Here is an 11,711-nt window from a genome sequence, read left to right as displayed (position 1 = left end):
AGAATGGCCGTTGACAGCAGCTGTTCAATTTGAACCTTCTTTTACTATCTCATAGAGAAACTAACACATTTTCAGGTTCAAAATGGTCAAAGGAACTTGGGATTCCCAGCCAGTCTCCCATGCTGGTACTTGCCAAGCCTTAAGCTGCATTGCTGCTGCGATCTGATGAGAGCAGGCACATTCAGCTTAGAATGGCCGTTGACAGCAGCTGTTCAATTTGAACCTTCTTTTACTATCTCATAGAGAAACTAACTCAATTTTCAGGTTCAAAAAGGTCAATGGAACTTGGGATTCCCAGCCAGTCTCCCATGCTGGTACTTGCCAAGCCTTAGCTTAGAATGGGCGTTGACAGCAGCTGTTCAATTTGAACCTTCTTTTACTATCTCATAGAGAAACTAACACAATTTTCAGGTTCAAAAAGGTCAACGGAACTTGGGATTCCCAGCCAGTCTCCCATGCTGGTACTTGCCAAGCCTTAAGCTGCATTGCTGCTGCGATCTGACAAGAGCAGGCACATTCAGCTTAGAATGGCCGTTGACAGCAGCTGTTCAATTTGAACCTTCTTTTACTATCTCATAGAGAAACTAATACAATTTTCAGGTTCAAAAAGGTCAACAGAACTTGGGATTCCCAGCCAGTCTCCCATGCTGGTACTTGCCAAGCCTTAAGCTGCATTGCTGCTGCGATCTGACGAGAGCAGGCACATTCAGCTTAGAATGGCCGTTGACAGCAGCTGTTCAATTTGAACCTTCTTTTACTATCTCATAGAGAAACTAACACAATTTTCAGGTTCAAAAAGGTCAATGGAACTTGGGATTCCCAGCCAGTCTCCCATGCTGGTACTTGCCAAGCCTTAAGCTGCATTGCTGCTGCGATCTGACGAGAGCAGGCACATTCAGCTTAGAATGGCCATTGACAGCAGCTGTTCAATTTGAACCTTCTTTTACTATCTCATAGAGAAACTAACACAATTTTCAGGTTCAAAAAGGTCAACAGAACTTGGGATTCCCAGTCAGTCTCCCATGCTGGTACTTGCCAAGCCTTAAGCTGCATCGCTGCTGCGATCTGACAAGAGCACACACATTCAGCTTAGAAGGGCCGTTGACAGCAGCTGTTCAATCTGAACCTTCTTTTACTATCTCATAGAGAAACTAACACAATTTTCAGGTTCAAAAAGGTCAACAGAACTTGGGATTCCCAGCCAGTCTCCCATGCTGGTACTTGCCAAGCCTTAAGCTGCATTGCTGCTGCGATCTGACGAGAGCAGGCACATTCAGCTTAGAATGGCCGTTGACAGCAGCTCTTCAATTTGAACCTTCTTTTACTATCTCATAGAGAAACTAACACAATTTTCAGGTTCAAAAAGGTCAACAGAACTTGGGATTTCCAGCCAGTCTCCCATGCTGGTACTTGCCAAACCTTAAGCTGCATTGCTGCTGCGATCTGACGAAAGCAGGCACATTCAGCTTAATATGGCCGTTGACAGCAGCTGTTCAATTTGAACCTTCTTTTACCATCTTTGACAGAGAAACTAACAATTTTCAGGTTCAAAAAGGTCAACGGAACGTGGGATTCCCAGCCAGTCTCCCATGCTGGTACTTGCCAAGCCTTAAGCTGCATTGCTGCTGCGATCTGACGAGAGCAGGCACATTCAGCTTAGAATGGCCGTTGACAGCAGCTGCCTAATTTCTACTTTCTTTTACTATCTCATAGAGAAACTAACACAATTTTCAGGTTCAAAAAGGTCAACAGAACTTGGTATTCCCAGCCAGTCTCCCATGCTGGTACTTGCCAAGCCTTAAGCTGCAACGCTGCTGCGATCTGACAAGAGCATGCACATTCAGCTTAGAATGGCCGTTGACAGCAGCTGTTCAATTTGAACCTTCTTTTACTATCTCATAGAGAAACTAACACATTTTCAGGTTCAAAAAGGTCAACGGAACTTGGGATTCCCAGCCAGTCTCCCATGCTGGTACTTGCCAAGCCTTAAGCTGCATCGCTGCTGCGATCTGACAAGAGCATGCACATTCAGCTTAGAATGGCCGTTGACAGCAGCTGTTCAATTTGAACCTTCTTTTACTATCTCATAGAGAAACTAACTCAATTTTCAGGTTCAAAAAGGTCAATGGAACTTGGGATTCCCAGCCAGTCTCCCATGCTGGTACTTGCCAAGCCTTAGCTTAGAATGGGCGTTGACAGCAGCTGTTCAATTTGAACCTTCTTTTACTATCTCATAGAGAAACTAACACAATTTTCAGGTTCAAAAAGGTCAACAGAACTTGGGATTCCCAGCCAGTCTCCCATGCTGGTACTTGCCAAGCCTTAAGCTGCAACGCTGCTGCGATCTGACGAGAGCAGGCACATTCAGCTTAGAATGGCCGTTGACAGCAGCTGTTCAATTTGAACCTTCTTTTACTATCTCATAGAGAAACTAACACAATTTTCAGGCTCAAAAAGGTCAACGGAACTTAGGATTCCCAGCCAGTCTCCCATGCTGGTACATGCCAAGCCTCAAGCTGCATTACTGCTGCGATCTGACGAGAGCAGGCACATTCAGCTTAGAATGGCCGTTGACAGCAGCTGTTCAATTTGAACCTTCTTTTACTATCTCATAGAGAAACTAACACAATTTTCAGGCTCAAAAAGGTCAACGGAACTTAGGATTCCCAGCCAGTCTCCCATGCTGGTACATGCCAAGCCTCAAGCTGCATTACTGCTGCGATCTGACGAGAGCAGGCACATTCAGCTTAGAATGGCCGTTGACAGCAGCTGCCTAATTTCTACTTTGTTTTACTATCTCATAGAGAAACTAACACAATTTTCAGGTTCAAAAAGGTCAAGAGAACTTGGGATTCCCAGCCAGACTCCCATGCTGGTACTTGCCAAGCCTTAAGCTGCAACGCTGCTGCGATCTGACAAGAGCATGCACATTCAGCTTAGAATGGCAGTTGACAGCAGCTGTTCAATTTGAACCTTCTTTTACTATCTCATAGAGAAACTAACACAATTTTCAGGTTCAAAAAGTCAATGGAACTTGGGATTCCCAGCCAGTCTCCCATGCTGGTACTTGCCAAGCCTTAAGCTGCATTGCTGCTGCGATCTGACGAGAGCAGGCACATTCAGCTTAGAATGGCCGTTGACAGCAGCTGCCTAATTTCTACTTTGTTTTACTATCTCATAGAGAAACTAACACAATTTTCAGGTTCAAAAAGGTCAAGAGAACTTGGGATTCCCAGCCAGACTCCCATGCTGGTACTTGCCAAGCCTTAAGCTGCAACGCTGCTGCGATCTGACAAGAGCATGCACATTCAGCTTAGAATGGCAGTTGACAGCAGCTGTTCAATTTGAACCTTCTTTTACTATCTCATAGAGAAACTAACACAATTTTCAGGTTCAAAAAGTCAATGGAACTTGGGATTCCCAGCCAGTCTCCCATGCTGGTACTTGCCAAGCCTTAAGCTGCATTGCTGCTGCGATCTGACGAGAGCAGGCGCATTCAGCTTAGAATGGCCGTTGACAGCAACTGTTCAATTTGAACCTTCTTTTACTATCTCATAGAGAAACTAACACAATTTTCAGGTTAAAAAAAGGTCAACGGAACTTATGATTCCCAGCCAGTCTCCCATGCTGGTACTTGCCAAGCCTTAAGCTGCATTGCTGCTGCGATCTGACGAGAGCAGGCACATTCAGCTTAGAATGGCCGTTGACAGCAGCTGTCCAATTTGAACCTTCTTTTACTATCTCATAGAGAAACTAACACAATTTTCAGGTTCAAAAAGGTCAACGGAACTTGGGATTCCCAGCCAGTCTCCCATGCTGGTACTTGCCAAGCCTTAAGCTGCATTGCTGCTGCGATCTGACGAGAGCAGGCACATTAAGCTTAGTAGAATGGCCGTTGACAGCAGCTGTTCAATTTGAACCTTCTTTTACTATCTCATAGAGAAACTAACACAATTTTCAGGTTCAAAAATGTCAACAGAACTTGGGATTCCCAGCCAGTCTCCCATGCTGGTACTTGCAAAGCCTTAAGCTGCATTGCTGCTGCGATCTGACCAGAGCAGGCACATTCAGCTTAGAATGGCTGTTGACAGCAGCTGTTCAATTTGAACCTTCTTTTACTATCTCATAGAGAAACTAACACAATTTTCTGGTTCAAATAGGTCAACGGAACTTGGGATTCCCAGCTAGTCTCCCATGCTGGTACTTGCCAAGCCTTAAGCTGCATTGCTGCTGCGATCTGACAAGAGCAGGCACATTCAGCTTAGAATGGCCGTTGACAGCAACTGTTCAATTTGAACCTTATTTTACTACCTCATAGAGAAACTAACACAATTTTCAGGTTCAAAAAGGTCAACAGAACTTAGGATTCCCAGCCAGTCTCCCATGCTGGTATTTGCCAAGCCTTAAGCTGCATTGCTGCTGCGATCTGACGAGAGCAGGCACATTCAGCTTAGAATGGCCGTTGACAGCAGCTGTTCAATTTGAACCTTCTTTTACTATCTCATAGAGAAACTAACACAATTTTCAGGTTCAAAAAGGTCAACGGAACTTGGGACTCCCAGCCAGTCTCCCATGCTGGTACTTGCCAAGCCTTAAGCTGCATTGCTGCTGCGATCTGACGAGAGCAGGCACATTAAGCTTAGTAGAATGGCCGTTGACAGCAGTTGTTCAATTTGAACCTTCTTTTACTATCTCATAGAGAAACTAACACGATTTTCAGGTTCAAAAATGTCAACAGAACTTGGGATTCCCAGCCAGTCTCCCATGCTGGTACTTGCAAAGCCTTAAGCTGCATTGCTGCTGCGATCTGACCAGAGCATGCACATTCAGCTTAGAATGGCCGTTGACAGCAGCTGTTCAATTTGAACCTTCTTTTACTATCTCATAAAGAAACTAACACATTTTCAGGTTCAAAAAGGTCAATGGAACTTGGGATTCCCAGCCAGTCTCCCATGCTGGTACTTGCCAAGCCTTAAGCTGCAACGCTGCTGCGATCTGACAAGAGCATGCACATTCAGCTTAGAATGGCCGTTGACAGCAGCTGTTCAATTTGAACCTTCTTTTACTATCTCATAGAGAAACTAACTCAATTTTCAGGTTCAAAAAGGTCAATGGAACTTGGGATTCCCAGCCAGTCTCCCATGCTGGTACTTGCCAAGCCTTAGCTTAGAATGGGCGTTGACAGCAGCTGTTCAATTTGAACCTTCTTTTACTATCTCATAGAGAAACTAACACAATTTTCAGGTTAAAAAAAGGTCAACGGAACTTGGGATTCCCAGCCAGTCTCCCATGCTGGTACTTGCCAAGCCTTAAGCTGCATTGCTGCTGCGATCTGACGAGAGCAGGAACATTCAACTTAGAATGGCTGTTGACAGCAGCTGTTCAATTTGAACCTTCTTTTAAGATCTTTGACAGAGAAACTAACAATTTTCAGGTTCAAAAAGGTCAACGGAACTTGGGATTCCCAGCCAGTCTCCCATGCTGGTACTTGCCAAGCCTTAAGCTGCATTGCTGCTGCGATCTGACGAGAGCAGGCACATTCAGCTTAGAATGGCAGTTGACAGCAGCTGCCTAATTTCTACTTTCTTTCACTATCTCATAGAGAAACTAACACAATTTTCAGGTTCAAAAAGGTCAACAGAACTTGGGATTCCCAGCCAGTCTCCCATGCTGGTACTTGCCAAGCCTTAAGCTGCATCGCTGCTGCGATCTGACAAGAGCACGCACATTCAGCTTAGAATGGCCGTTGACAGCAGCTGTTCAATTTGAACCTTCTTTTACTATCTCATAGAGAAACTAACACAATTTTCAGGTTCAAAAAGGTCAACGGAACTTGGGATTCCCAGCCAGTCTGCCATGCTGGTACTTGCCAAGCCTTAAGCTGCATTGCTCCTGCAATCTGACAAGAGCAGGCACATTCAGCTTAGAATGGGCGTTGACAGCAGCAGTTCAATTTGAACCTTCTTTTACTATCTCATAGAGAAACTAACACAATTTTCAGGTTCAAAAAGGTCAACGGAACTTGAGATTCCCAGCCAGTCTCCCATGCTGGTACTTGCCAAGCCTTAAGCTGCATTGCTGCTGCGATCTGACGAGAGCAGGCACATTCAGCTTAGAATGGCCGTTGACAGCAGTTGTTCAATTTGAACCTTCTTTTACTATCTCATAGAGAAACTAACACAATTTTCAGGTTCAAAAAGGTCAACAGAACTTGGGATTCCCAGCCAGTCTCCCATGCTGGTACTTGCCAAGCCTTAAGCTGCATTGCTGCTGCGATCTGACGAGAGCAGGCACATTCAGCTTAGAATGGCCGTTGACAGCAGCTGTTCAGTTTGAACCTTCTTTTACTATCTCATAGAGAAACTAACACAATTTTCAGGTTAAAAAGGTCAACAGAACTTGGGATTCCCAGCCAGTCTCCCATGCTGGTACTTGCCAAGCCTTAAGCTGCATTGCTGCTGCGATCTGACGAGAGCAGGCACATTCAGCTTAGAATGGCCGTTGACAGCAGCTGTTCAGTTTGAACCTTCTTTTACTATCTCATAGAGAAACTAACACAATTTTCAGGTTCAAAAAGGTCAACGGAACTTGGGATTCCCAGCCAGTCTCCCATGCTGGTACTTGCCAAACCTTAAGCTGCATTGCTGCTGCGATCTGATGAGAGCAGGCACATTCAGCTTAGAATGGCCGTTGACAGCAGCTGTTCTATTTGAACCTTCTTTTACCATCTTTGACAGAGAAACTAACAATTTTCAGGTTCAAAAAGGTCAACGGAATGTGGGATTCCCAGCCAGTCTCCCATGCTGGTACTTGCCAAGCCTTAAGCTGCAACGCTGCTGCGATCTGACGAGAGCAGGCACATTCAGCTTAGAATGGCCGTTGACAGCAGCTGCCTAATTTCTACTTTCTTTTACTATCTCATAGAGAAACTAACACAATTTTCAGGTTCAAAAAGGTCAACAGAACTTGGGATACCCAGCCAGTCTCCCATGCTGGTACTTGCCAAGCCTTAAGCTGCAACGCTGCTGCGATCTGACAAGAGCATGCACATTCAGCTTAGAATGGCCGTTGACAGCAGCTGTTCAATTTGAACCTTCTTTTACTATCTCATAGAGAAACTAACTCAATTTTCAGGTTCAAAAAGGTCAATGGAACTTGGGATTCCCAGCCAGTCTCCCATGCTGGTATTTGCCAAGCCTTAGCTTAGAATGGGCGTTGACAGCAGCTGTTCAATTTGAACCTTCTTTTACTATCTCATAGAGAAACTAACACAATTTTCAGGTTCAAAAAGGTCAACGGAACTTGGGATTCCCAGCCAGTCTCCCATGCTGGTACTTGCCAAGCCTTAAGCTGCATTGCTGCTGCGATCTGACGAGAGCAGGCACATTCAGATTAGAATGGCCGTTGACAGCAGCTGTTCAATTTGAACCTTCTTTTACCATCTTTGACAGAGAAACTAACAATTTTCAGGTTCAAAAAGGTCAACAGAACATGGGATTCCCAGCCAGTCTCCCATGCTGGTACTTGCCAAGCCTTAAGCTGCATTGCTGCTGCGATCTGACGAGAGCAGGCACATTCAGCTTAGAATGGCCGTTGACAGCAGCTGCCTAATTTCTACTTTCTTTTACTATCTCATAGAGAAACTAACACAATTTTCAGGTTCAAAAAGGTCAACAGAACTTGGGATTCCCAGGCAGTCTCCCATGCTGGTACTTGCCAAGCCTTAAGCTGCAACGCTGCTGCGATCTGACAAGAGCATGCACATTCAGCTTAGAATGGCCGTTGACAGCAGCTGTTCAATTTGAACCTTCTTTTACTATCTCATAGAGAAACTAACACATTTTCAGGTTCAAAAAGGTCAACGGAACTTGGGATTCCCAGCCAGTCTCCCATGCTGGTACTTGCCAAGCCTTAAGCTGCATTGCTGCTGCGATCTGATGAGAGCAGGCACATTCAGCTTAGAATGGCCGTTGACAGCAGCTGTTCAATTTGAACCTTCTTTTACTATCTCAAAGAGAAACTAACTCAATTTTCAGGTTCAAAAAGGTCAATGGAACTTGGGATTCCCAGTCAGTCTCCCATGCTGGTACTTGCCAAGCCTTAGCTTAGAATGGGCGTTGACAGCAGCTGTTCAATTTGAACCTTCTTTTACTATCTCATAGAGAAACTAACACAATTTTCAGGTTCAAAAAGGTCAACGGAACTTGGGATTCCCAGCCAGTCTCCCATGCTGGTACTTGCCAAGCCTTAAGCTGCATTGCTGCTGCGATCTGACGAGAGCAGGCACATTCAGCTTAGAATGGCCGTTGACAGCAGCTGTTCAATTTGAACCTTCTTTTACTATCTCATAGAGAAACTAATACAATTTTCAGGTTCAAAAAGGTCAACAGAACTTGGGATTCCCAGCCAGTCTCCCATGCTGGTACTTGCCAAGCCTTAAGCTGCATTGCTGCTGCGATCTGACGAGAGCAAGCACATTCAGCTTAGAATGGCCGTTGACAGCAGCTGTTCAATTTGAACCTTCTTTTACTATCTCATAGAGAAACTAACACAATTTTCAGGTTCAAAAAGGTCAACAGAACTTGGGATTCCCAGCCAGTCTCCCATGCTGGTACTTGCCAAGCCTTAAGCTGCATTGCTGCTGCGATCTGACGAGAGCAGGCACATTCAGCTTAGAATGGCCGTTGACAGCAGCTGTTCAATTTGAACCTTCTTTTACTATCTCATAGAGAAACTAATACAATTTTCAGGTTCAAAAAGGTCAACAGAACTTGGGATTCCCAGCCAGTCTCCCATGCTGGTACTTGCCAAGCCTTAAGCTGCATTGCTGCTGCGATCTGACGAGAGCAGGCACATTCAGCTTAGAATGGCCATTGACAGCAGCTGTTCAATTTGAACCTTCTTTTACTATCTCATAGAGAAACTAACACAATTTTCAGGTTCAAAAAGGTCAACAGAACTTGGGATTCCCAGTCAGTCTCCTATGCTGGTACTTGCCAAGCCTTAAGCTGCATCGCTGCTGCGATCTGACAAGAGCACACACATTCAGCTTAGAAGGGCCGTTGACAGCAGCTGTTCAATTTGAACCTTCTTTTACTATCTCATAGAGAAACTAACACAATTTTCAGGTTCAAAAAGGTCAACAGAACTTGGGATTCCCAGCCAGTCTCCCATGCTGGTACTTGCCAAGCCTTAAGCTGCATTGCTGCTGCGATCTGACGAGAGCAGGCACATTCAGCTTAGAATGGCCGTTGACAGCAGCTGTTCAATTTGAACCTTCTTTTACTATCTCATAGAGAAACTAACACAATTTTCAGGTTCAAAAAGGTCAACAGAACTTGGGATTCCCAGCCAGTCTCCCATGCTGGTACTTGCCAAACCTTAAGCTGCATTGCTGCTGCGATCTGACGAGAGCAGGCACATTCAGTTTAATATGGCCGTTGACAGCAGCTGTTCAATTTGAACCTTCTTTTACCATCTTTGACAGAGAAACTAACAAGTTTCAGGTTCAAAAAGGTCAACGGAACGTGGGATTCCCAGCCAGTCTCCCATGCTGGTACTTGCCAAGCCTTAAGCTGCATTGCTGCTGCGCTCTGACGAGAGCAGGCACATTCAGCTTAGAATGGCCGTTGACAGCAGCTGCCTAATTTCTACATTCTTTTACTATCTCATAGAGAAACTAACACAATTTTCAGGTTCAAAAAGGTCAACAGAACTTGGGATTCCCAGCCAGTCTCCCATGCTGGTACTTGCCAAGCCTTAAGCTGCAACGCTGCTGCGATCTGACAAGAGCATGCACATTCAGCTTAGAATGGCCGTTGACAGCAGCTGTTCAATTTGAACCTTCTTTTACTATCTCATAGAGAAACTAACACATTTTCAGGTTCAAAAAGGTCAACGGAACTTGGGATTCCCAGCCAGTCTCCCATGCTGGTACTTGCCAAACCTTAAGCTGCATTGCTGCTGCGATCTGACGAGAGCAGGCACATTCAGCTTAGAATGGCCGTTGACAGCAGCTGTTCAATTTGAACCTTCTTTTACCATATTTGACAGAGAAACTAACAATTTTCAGGTTCAAAAAGGTCAACGGAATGTGGGATTCCCAGCCAGTCTCCCATGCTGGTACTTGCCAAGCCTTAAGCTGCATTGCTGCTGCGATCTGACGAGAGCAGGCACATTCAGCTTAGAATGGCCGTTGACAGCAGCTGCCTAATTTCTACTTTCTTTTACTATCTCATAGAGAAACTAACACAATTTTCAGGTTCAAAAAGGTCAACAGAACTTGGGATTCCCAGGCAGTCTCCCATGCTGGTACTTGCCAAGCCTTAAGCTGCAACGCTGCTGCGATCTGACAAGAGCATGCACATTCAGCTTAGAACGGCCGTTGACAGCAGCTGTTCAATTTGAACCTTCTTTTACTATCTCATAGAGAAACTAACTCAATTTTCAGGTTCAAAAAGGTCAATGGAACGTGGGATTCCCAGCCAGTCTCCCATGCTGGTACTTGCCAAGCCTTAGCTTAGAATGGGCGTTGACAGCAGCTGTTCAATTTGAACCTTCTTTTACTATCTCATAGAGAAACTAACACAATTTTCAGGTTCAAAAAGGTCAACAGAACTTGGGATTCCCAGCCAGTCTCCCATGCTGGTACTTTCCAAGCCTTAAGCTGCATTGCTGCTGCGATCTGACGAGAGCAGGCACATTCAGCTTAGAATGGCCGTTGACAGCAGCTGTTCAATTTGAACCTTCTTTTACTATCTCATAGAGAAACTAACACAATTTTCAGGCTCAAAAAGGTCAACGGAACTTAGGATTCCCAGCCAGTCTCCCATGCTGGTACATGCCAAGCCTTAAGCTGCATTGCTGCTGCGATCTGACGAGAGCAGGCACATTCATCTTAGAATGGCCGTTGACAGCAGCTGTTCAGTTTGAACCTTCTTTTACTATCTCATAGAGAAACTAACACAATTTTCAGGTTCAAAAAGGTCAACAGAACTTGGGATTCCCAGCCAGTCTCCCATGCTGGTACTTGCCAAGCCTTAAGCTGCATTGCTGCTGCGATCTGACGAGAGCAGGCACATTCAGCTTAGAATGGCCGTTGACAGCAGCTGTTCAATTTGAACCTTCTTTTACTATCTCATAGAGAAACTAACACAATTTTCAGGTTCAAAAAGGTCAACAGAACTTGGGATTCCCAGCCAGTCTCCCATGCTGGTTTTTGCCAAGCCTTAAGCTGCATTGCTGCTGCGATCTGACGAGAGCAGGCACATTCAGCTTAGAATGGCCGTTGACAGCAGCTGTTCAATTTGAACCTTCTTTTACCATCTTTGACAGAGAAACTAACAATTTTCAGGTTCAAAAAGGTCAACGGAACTTGGGATTCCCAGCCAGTCTCCCATGCTGGTACTTGCCAAGCCTTAAGCTGCATTGCTGCTGCGATCTGACGAGAGCAGGCACATTCAGCTTAGAATGGCCGTTGACAGCAGCTGCCTCATTTCTACTTTGTTTTACTATCCCATAGGGAAACTAACACAATTTTCAGGTTCAAAAAGGTCAACAGAACTTGGGATTCCCAGCCAGACTCCCATGCTGGTACTTGCCAAGCCTTAAGCTGCAACGCTGCTGCGATCTGACAAGAGCATGCACATTCAGCTTAGAATGGCAGTTGACAGCAGCTGTTCAATTTGAACCTTCTTTTACTATCTCATAGA

General features: G+C 45.1%; 34 pseudogenes; all 34 read right to left on the bottom strand.

Moving 5' to 3' along the window:
• Positions 1-420: 420 nt before the first annotated feature.
• Positions 421-539, bottom strand: LOC140088991 (5S ribosomal RNA; annotated as a pseudogene).
• A 70-nt stretch (positions 540-609) lies between these two features.
• LOC140079628 (5S ribosomal RNA) lies at positions 610-728 on the bottom strand (annotated as a pseudogene).
• Positions 729-1,176: 448 nt separating this feature from the next.
• Positions 1,177-1,295, bottom strand: LOC140079627 (5S ribosomal RNA; annotated as a pseudogene).
• Positions 1,296-1,554: 259 nt separating this feature from the next.
• Positions 1,555-1,673, bottom strand: LOC140088609 (5S ribosomal RNA; annotated as a pseudogene).
• Positions 1,674-1,931: 258 nt separating this feature from the next.
• On the bottom strand, positions 1,932-2,050 carry LOC140097047 (5S ribosomal RNA; annotated as a pseudogene).
• A 217-nt stretch (positions 2,051-2,267) lies between these two features.
• On the bottom strand, positions 2,268-2,386 carry LOC140092270 (5S ribosomal RNA; annotated as a pseudogene).
• Positions 2,387-2,456: 70 nt separating this feature from the next.
• On the bottom strand, positions 2,457-2,575 carry LOC140093549 (5S ribosomal RNA; annotated as a pseudogene).
• A 70-nt stretch (positions 2,576-2,645) lies between these two features.
• On the bottom strand, positions 2,646-2,764 carry LOC140093548 (5S ribosomal RNA; annotated as a pseudogene).
• Positions 2,765-3,589: 825 nt separating this feature from the next.
• On the bottom strand, positions 3,590-3,708 carry LOC140093012 (5S ribosomal RNA; annotated as a pseudogene).
• Positions 3,709-4,159: 451 nt separating this feature from the next.
• On the bottom strand, positions 4,160-4,278 carry LOC140087438 (5S ribosomal RNA; annotated as a pseudogene).
• A 70-nt stretch (positions 4,279-4,348) lies between these two features.
• On the bottom strand, positions 4,349-4,467 carry LOC140096300 (5S ribosomal RNA; annotated as a pseudogene).
• Positions 4,468-5,254: 787 nt separating this feature from the next.
• On the bottom strand, positions 5,255-5,373 carry LOC140094358 (5S ribosomal RNA; annotated as a pseudogene).
• Positions 5,374-5,443: 70 nt separating this feature from the next.
• On the bottom strand, positions 5,444-5,562 carry LOC140092177 (5S ribosomal RNA; annotated as a pseudogene).
• Positions 5,563-5,632: 70 nt separating this feature from the next.
• On the bottom strand, positions 5,633-5,751 carry LOC140097222 (5S ribosomal RNA; annotated as a pseudogene).
• Positions 5,752-6,010: 259 nt separating this feature from the next.
• On the bottom strand, positions 6,011-6,129 carry LOC140083023 (5S ribosomal RNA; annotated as a pseudogene).
• Positions 6,130-6,199: 70 nt separating this feature from the next.
• LOC140079626 (5S ribosomal RNA) lies at positions 6,200-6,318 on the bottom strand (annotated as a pseudogene).
• Positions 6,319-6,387: 69 nt separating this feature from the next.
• LOC140079624 (5S ribosomal RNA) lies at positions 6,388-6,506 on the bottom strand (annotated as a pseudogene).
• Positions 6,507-6,576: 70 nt separating this feature from the next.
• Positions 6,577-6,695, bottom strand: LOC140083347 (5S ribosomal RNA; annotated as a pseudogene).
• Positions 6,696-7,290: 595 nt separating this feature from the next.
• LOC140086448 (5S ribosomal RNA) lies at positions 7,291-7,409 on the bottom strand (annotated as a pseudogene).
• A 70-nt stretch (positions 7,410-7,479) lies between these two features.
• Positions 7,480-7,598, bottom strand: LOC140087733 (5S ribosomal RNA; annotated as a pseudogene).
• Positions 7,599-7,856: 258 nt separating this feature from the next.
• Positions 7,857-7,975, bottom strand: LOC140099479 (5S ribosomal RNA; annotated as a pseudogene).
• Positions 7,976-8,192: 217 nt separating this feature from the next.
• On the bottom strand, positions 8,193-8,311 carry LOC140098862 (5S ribosomal RNA; annotated as a pseudogene).
• A 70-nt stretch (positions 8,312-8,381) lies between these two features.
• On the bottom strand, positions 8,382-8,500 carry LOC140085306 (5S ribosomal RNA; annotated as a pseudogene).
• A 70-nt stretch (positions 8,501-8,570) lies between these two features.
• On the bottom strand, positions 8,571-8,689 carry LOC140079623 (5S ribosomal RNA; annotated as a pseudogene).
• Positions 8,690-8,759: 70 nt separating this feature from the next.
• LOC140083765 (5S ribosomal RNA) lies at positions 8,760-8,878 on the bottom strand (annotated as a pseudogene).
• Positions 8,879-9,137: 259 nt separating this feature from the next.
• Positions 9,138-9,256, bottom strand: LOC140079621 (5S ribosomal RNA; annotated as a pseudogene).
• Positions 9,257-9,326: 70 nt separating this feature from the next.
• On the bottom strand, positions 9,327-9,445 carry LOC140096366 (5S ribosomal RNA; annotated as a pseudogene).
• A 70-nt stretch (positions 9,446-9,515) lies between these two features.
• Positions 9,516-9,634, bottom strand: LOC140093118 (5S ribosomal RNA; annotated as a pseudogene).
• A 258-nt stretch (positions 9,635-9,892) lies between these two features.
• Positions 9,893-10,011, bottom strand: LOC140086255 (5S ribosomal RNA; annotated as a pseudogene).
• A 70-nt stretch (positions 10,012-10,081) lies between these two features.
• LOC140098335 (5S ribosomal RNA) lies at positions 10,082-10,200 on the bottom strand (annotated as a pseudogene).
• A 406-nt stretch (positions 10,201-10,606) lies between these two features.
• Positions 10,607-10,725, bottom strand: LOC140078483 (5S ribosomal RNA; annotated as a pseudogene).
• A 70-nt stretch (positions 10,726-10,795) lies between these two features.
• LOC140098301 (5S ribosomal RNA) lies at positions 10,796-10,914 on the bottom strand (annotated as a pseudogene).
• Positions 10,915-10,984: 70 nt separating this feature from the next.
• On the bottom strand, positions 10,985-11,103 carry LOC140079620 (5S ribosomal RNA; annotated as a pseudogene).
• A 259-nt stretch (positions 11,104-11,362) lies between these two features.
• LOC140098861 (5S ribosomal RNA) lies at positions 11,363-11,481 on the bottom strand (annotated as a pseudogene).
• Positions 11,482-11,711: the final 230 nt, after the last annotated feature.

Source organism: Engystomops pustulosus, chromosome 9, assembly GCF_040894005.1.
Source record: "Engystomops pustulosus chromosome 9, aEngPut4.maternal, whole genome shotgun sequence".
In the NCBI taxonomy this organism is placed as follows: Eukaryota; Metazoa; Chordata; class Amphibia; order Anura; family Leptodactylidae; genus Engystomops; species Engystomops pustulosus.
Note: the sequence above shows the minus strand (reverse complement) of the source record. Positions and strands in the feature narration are given on the sequence as shown.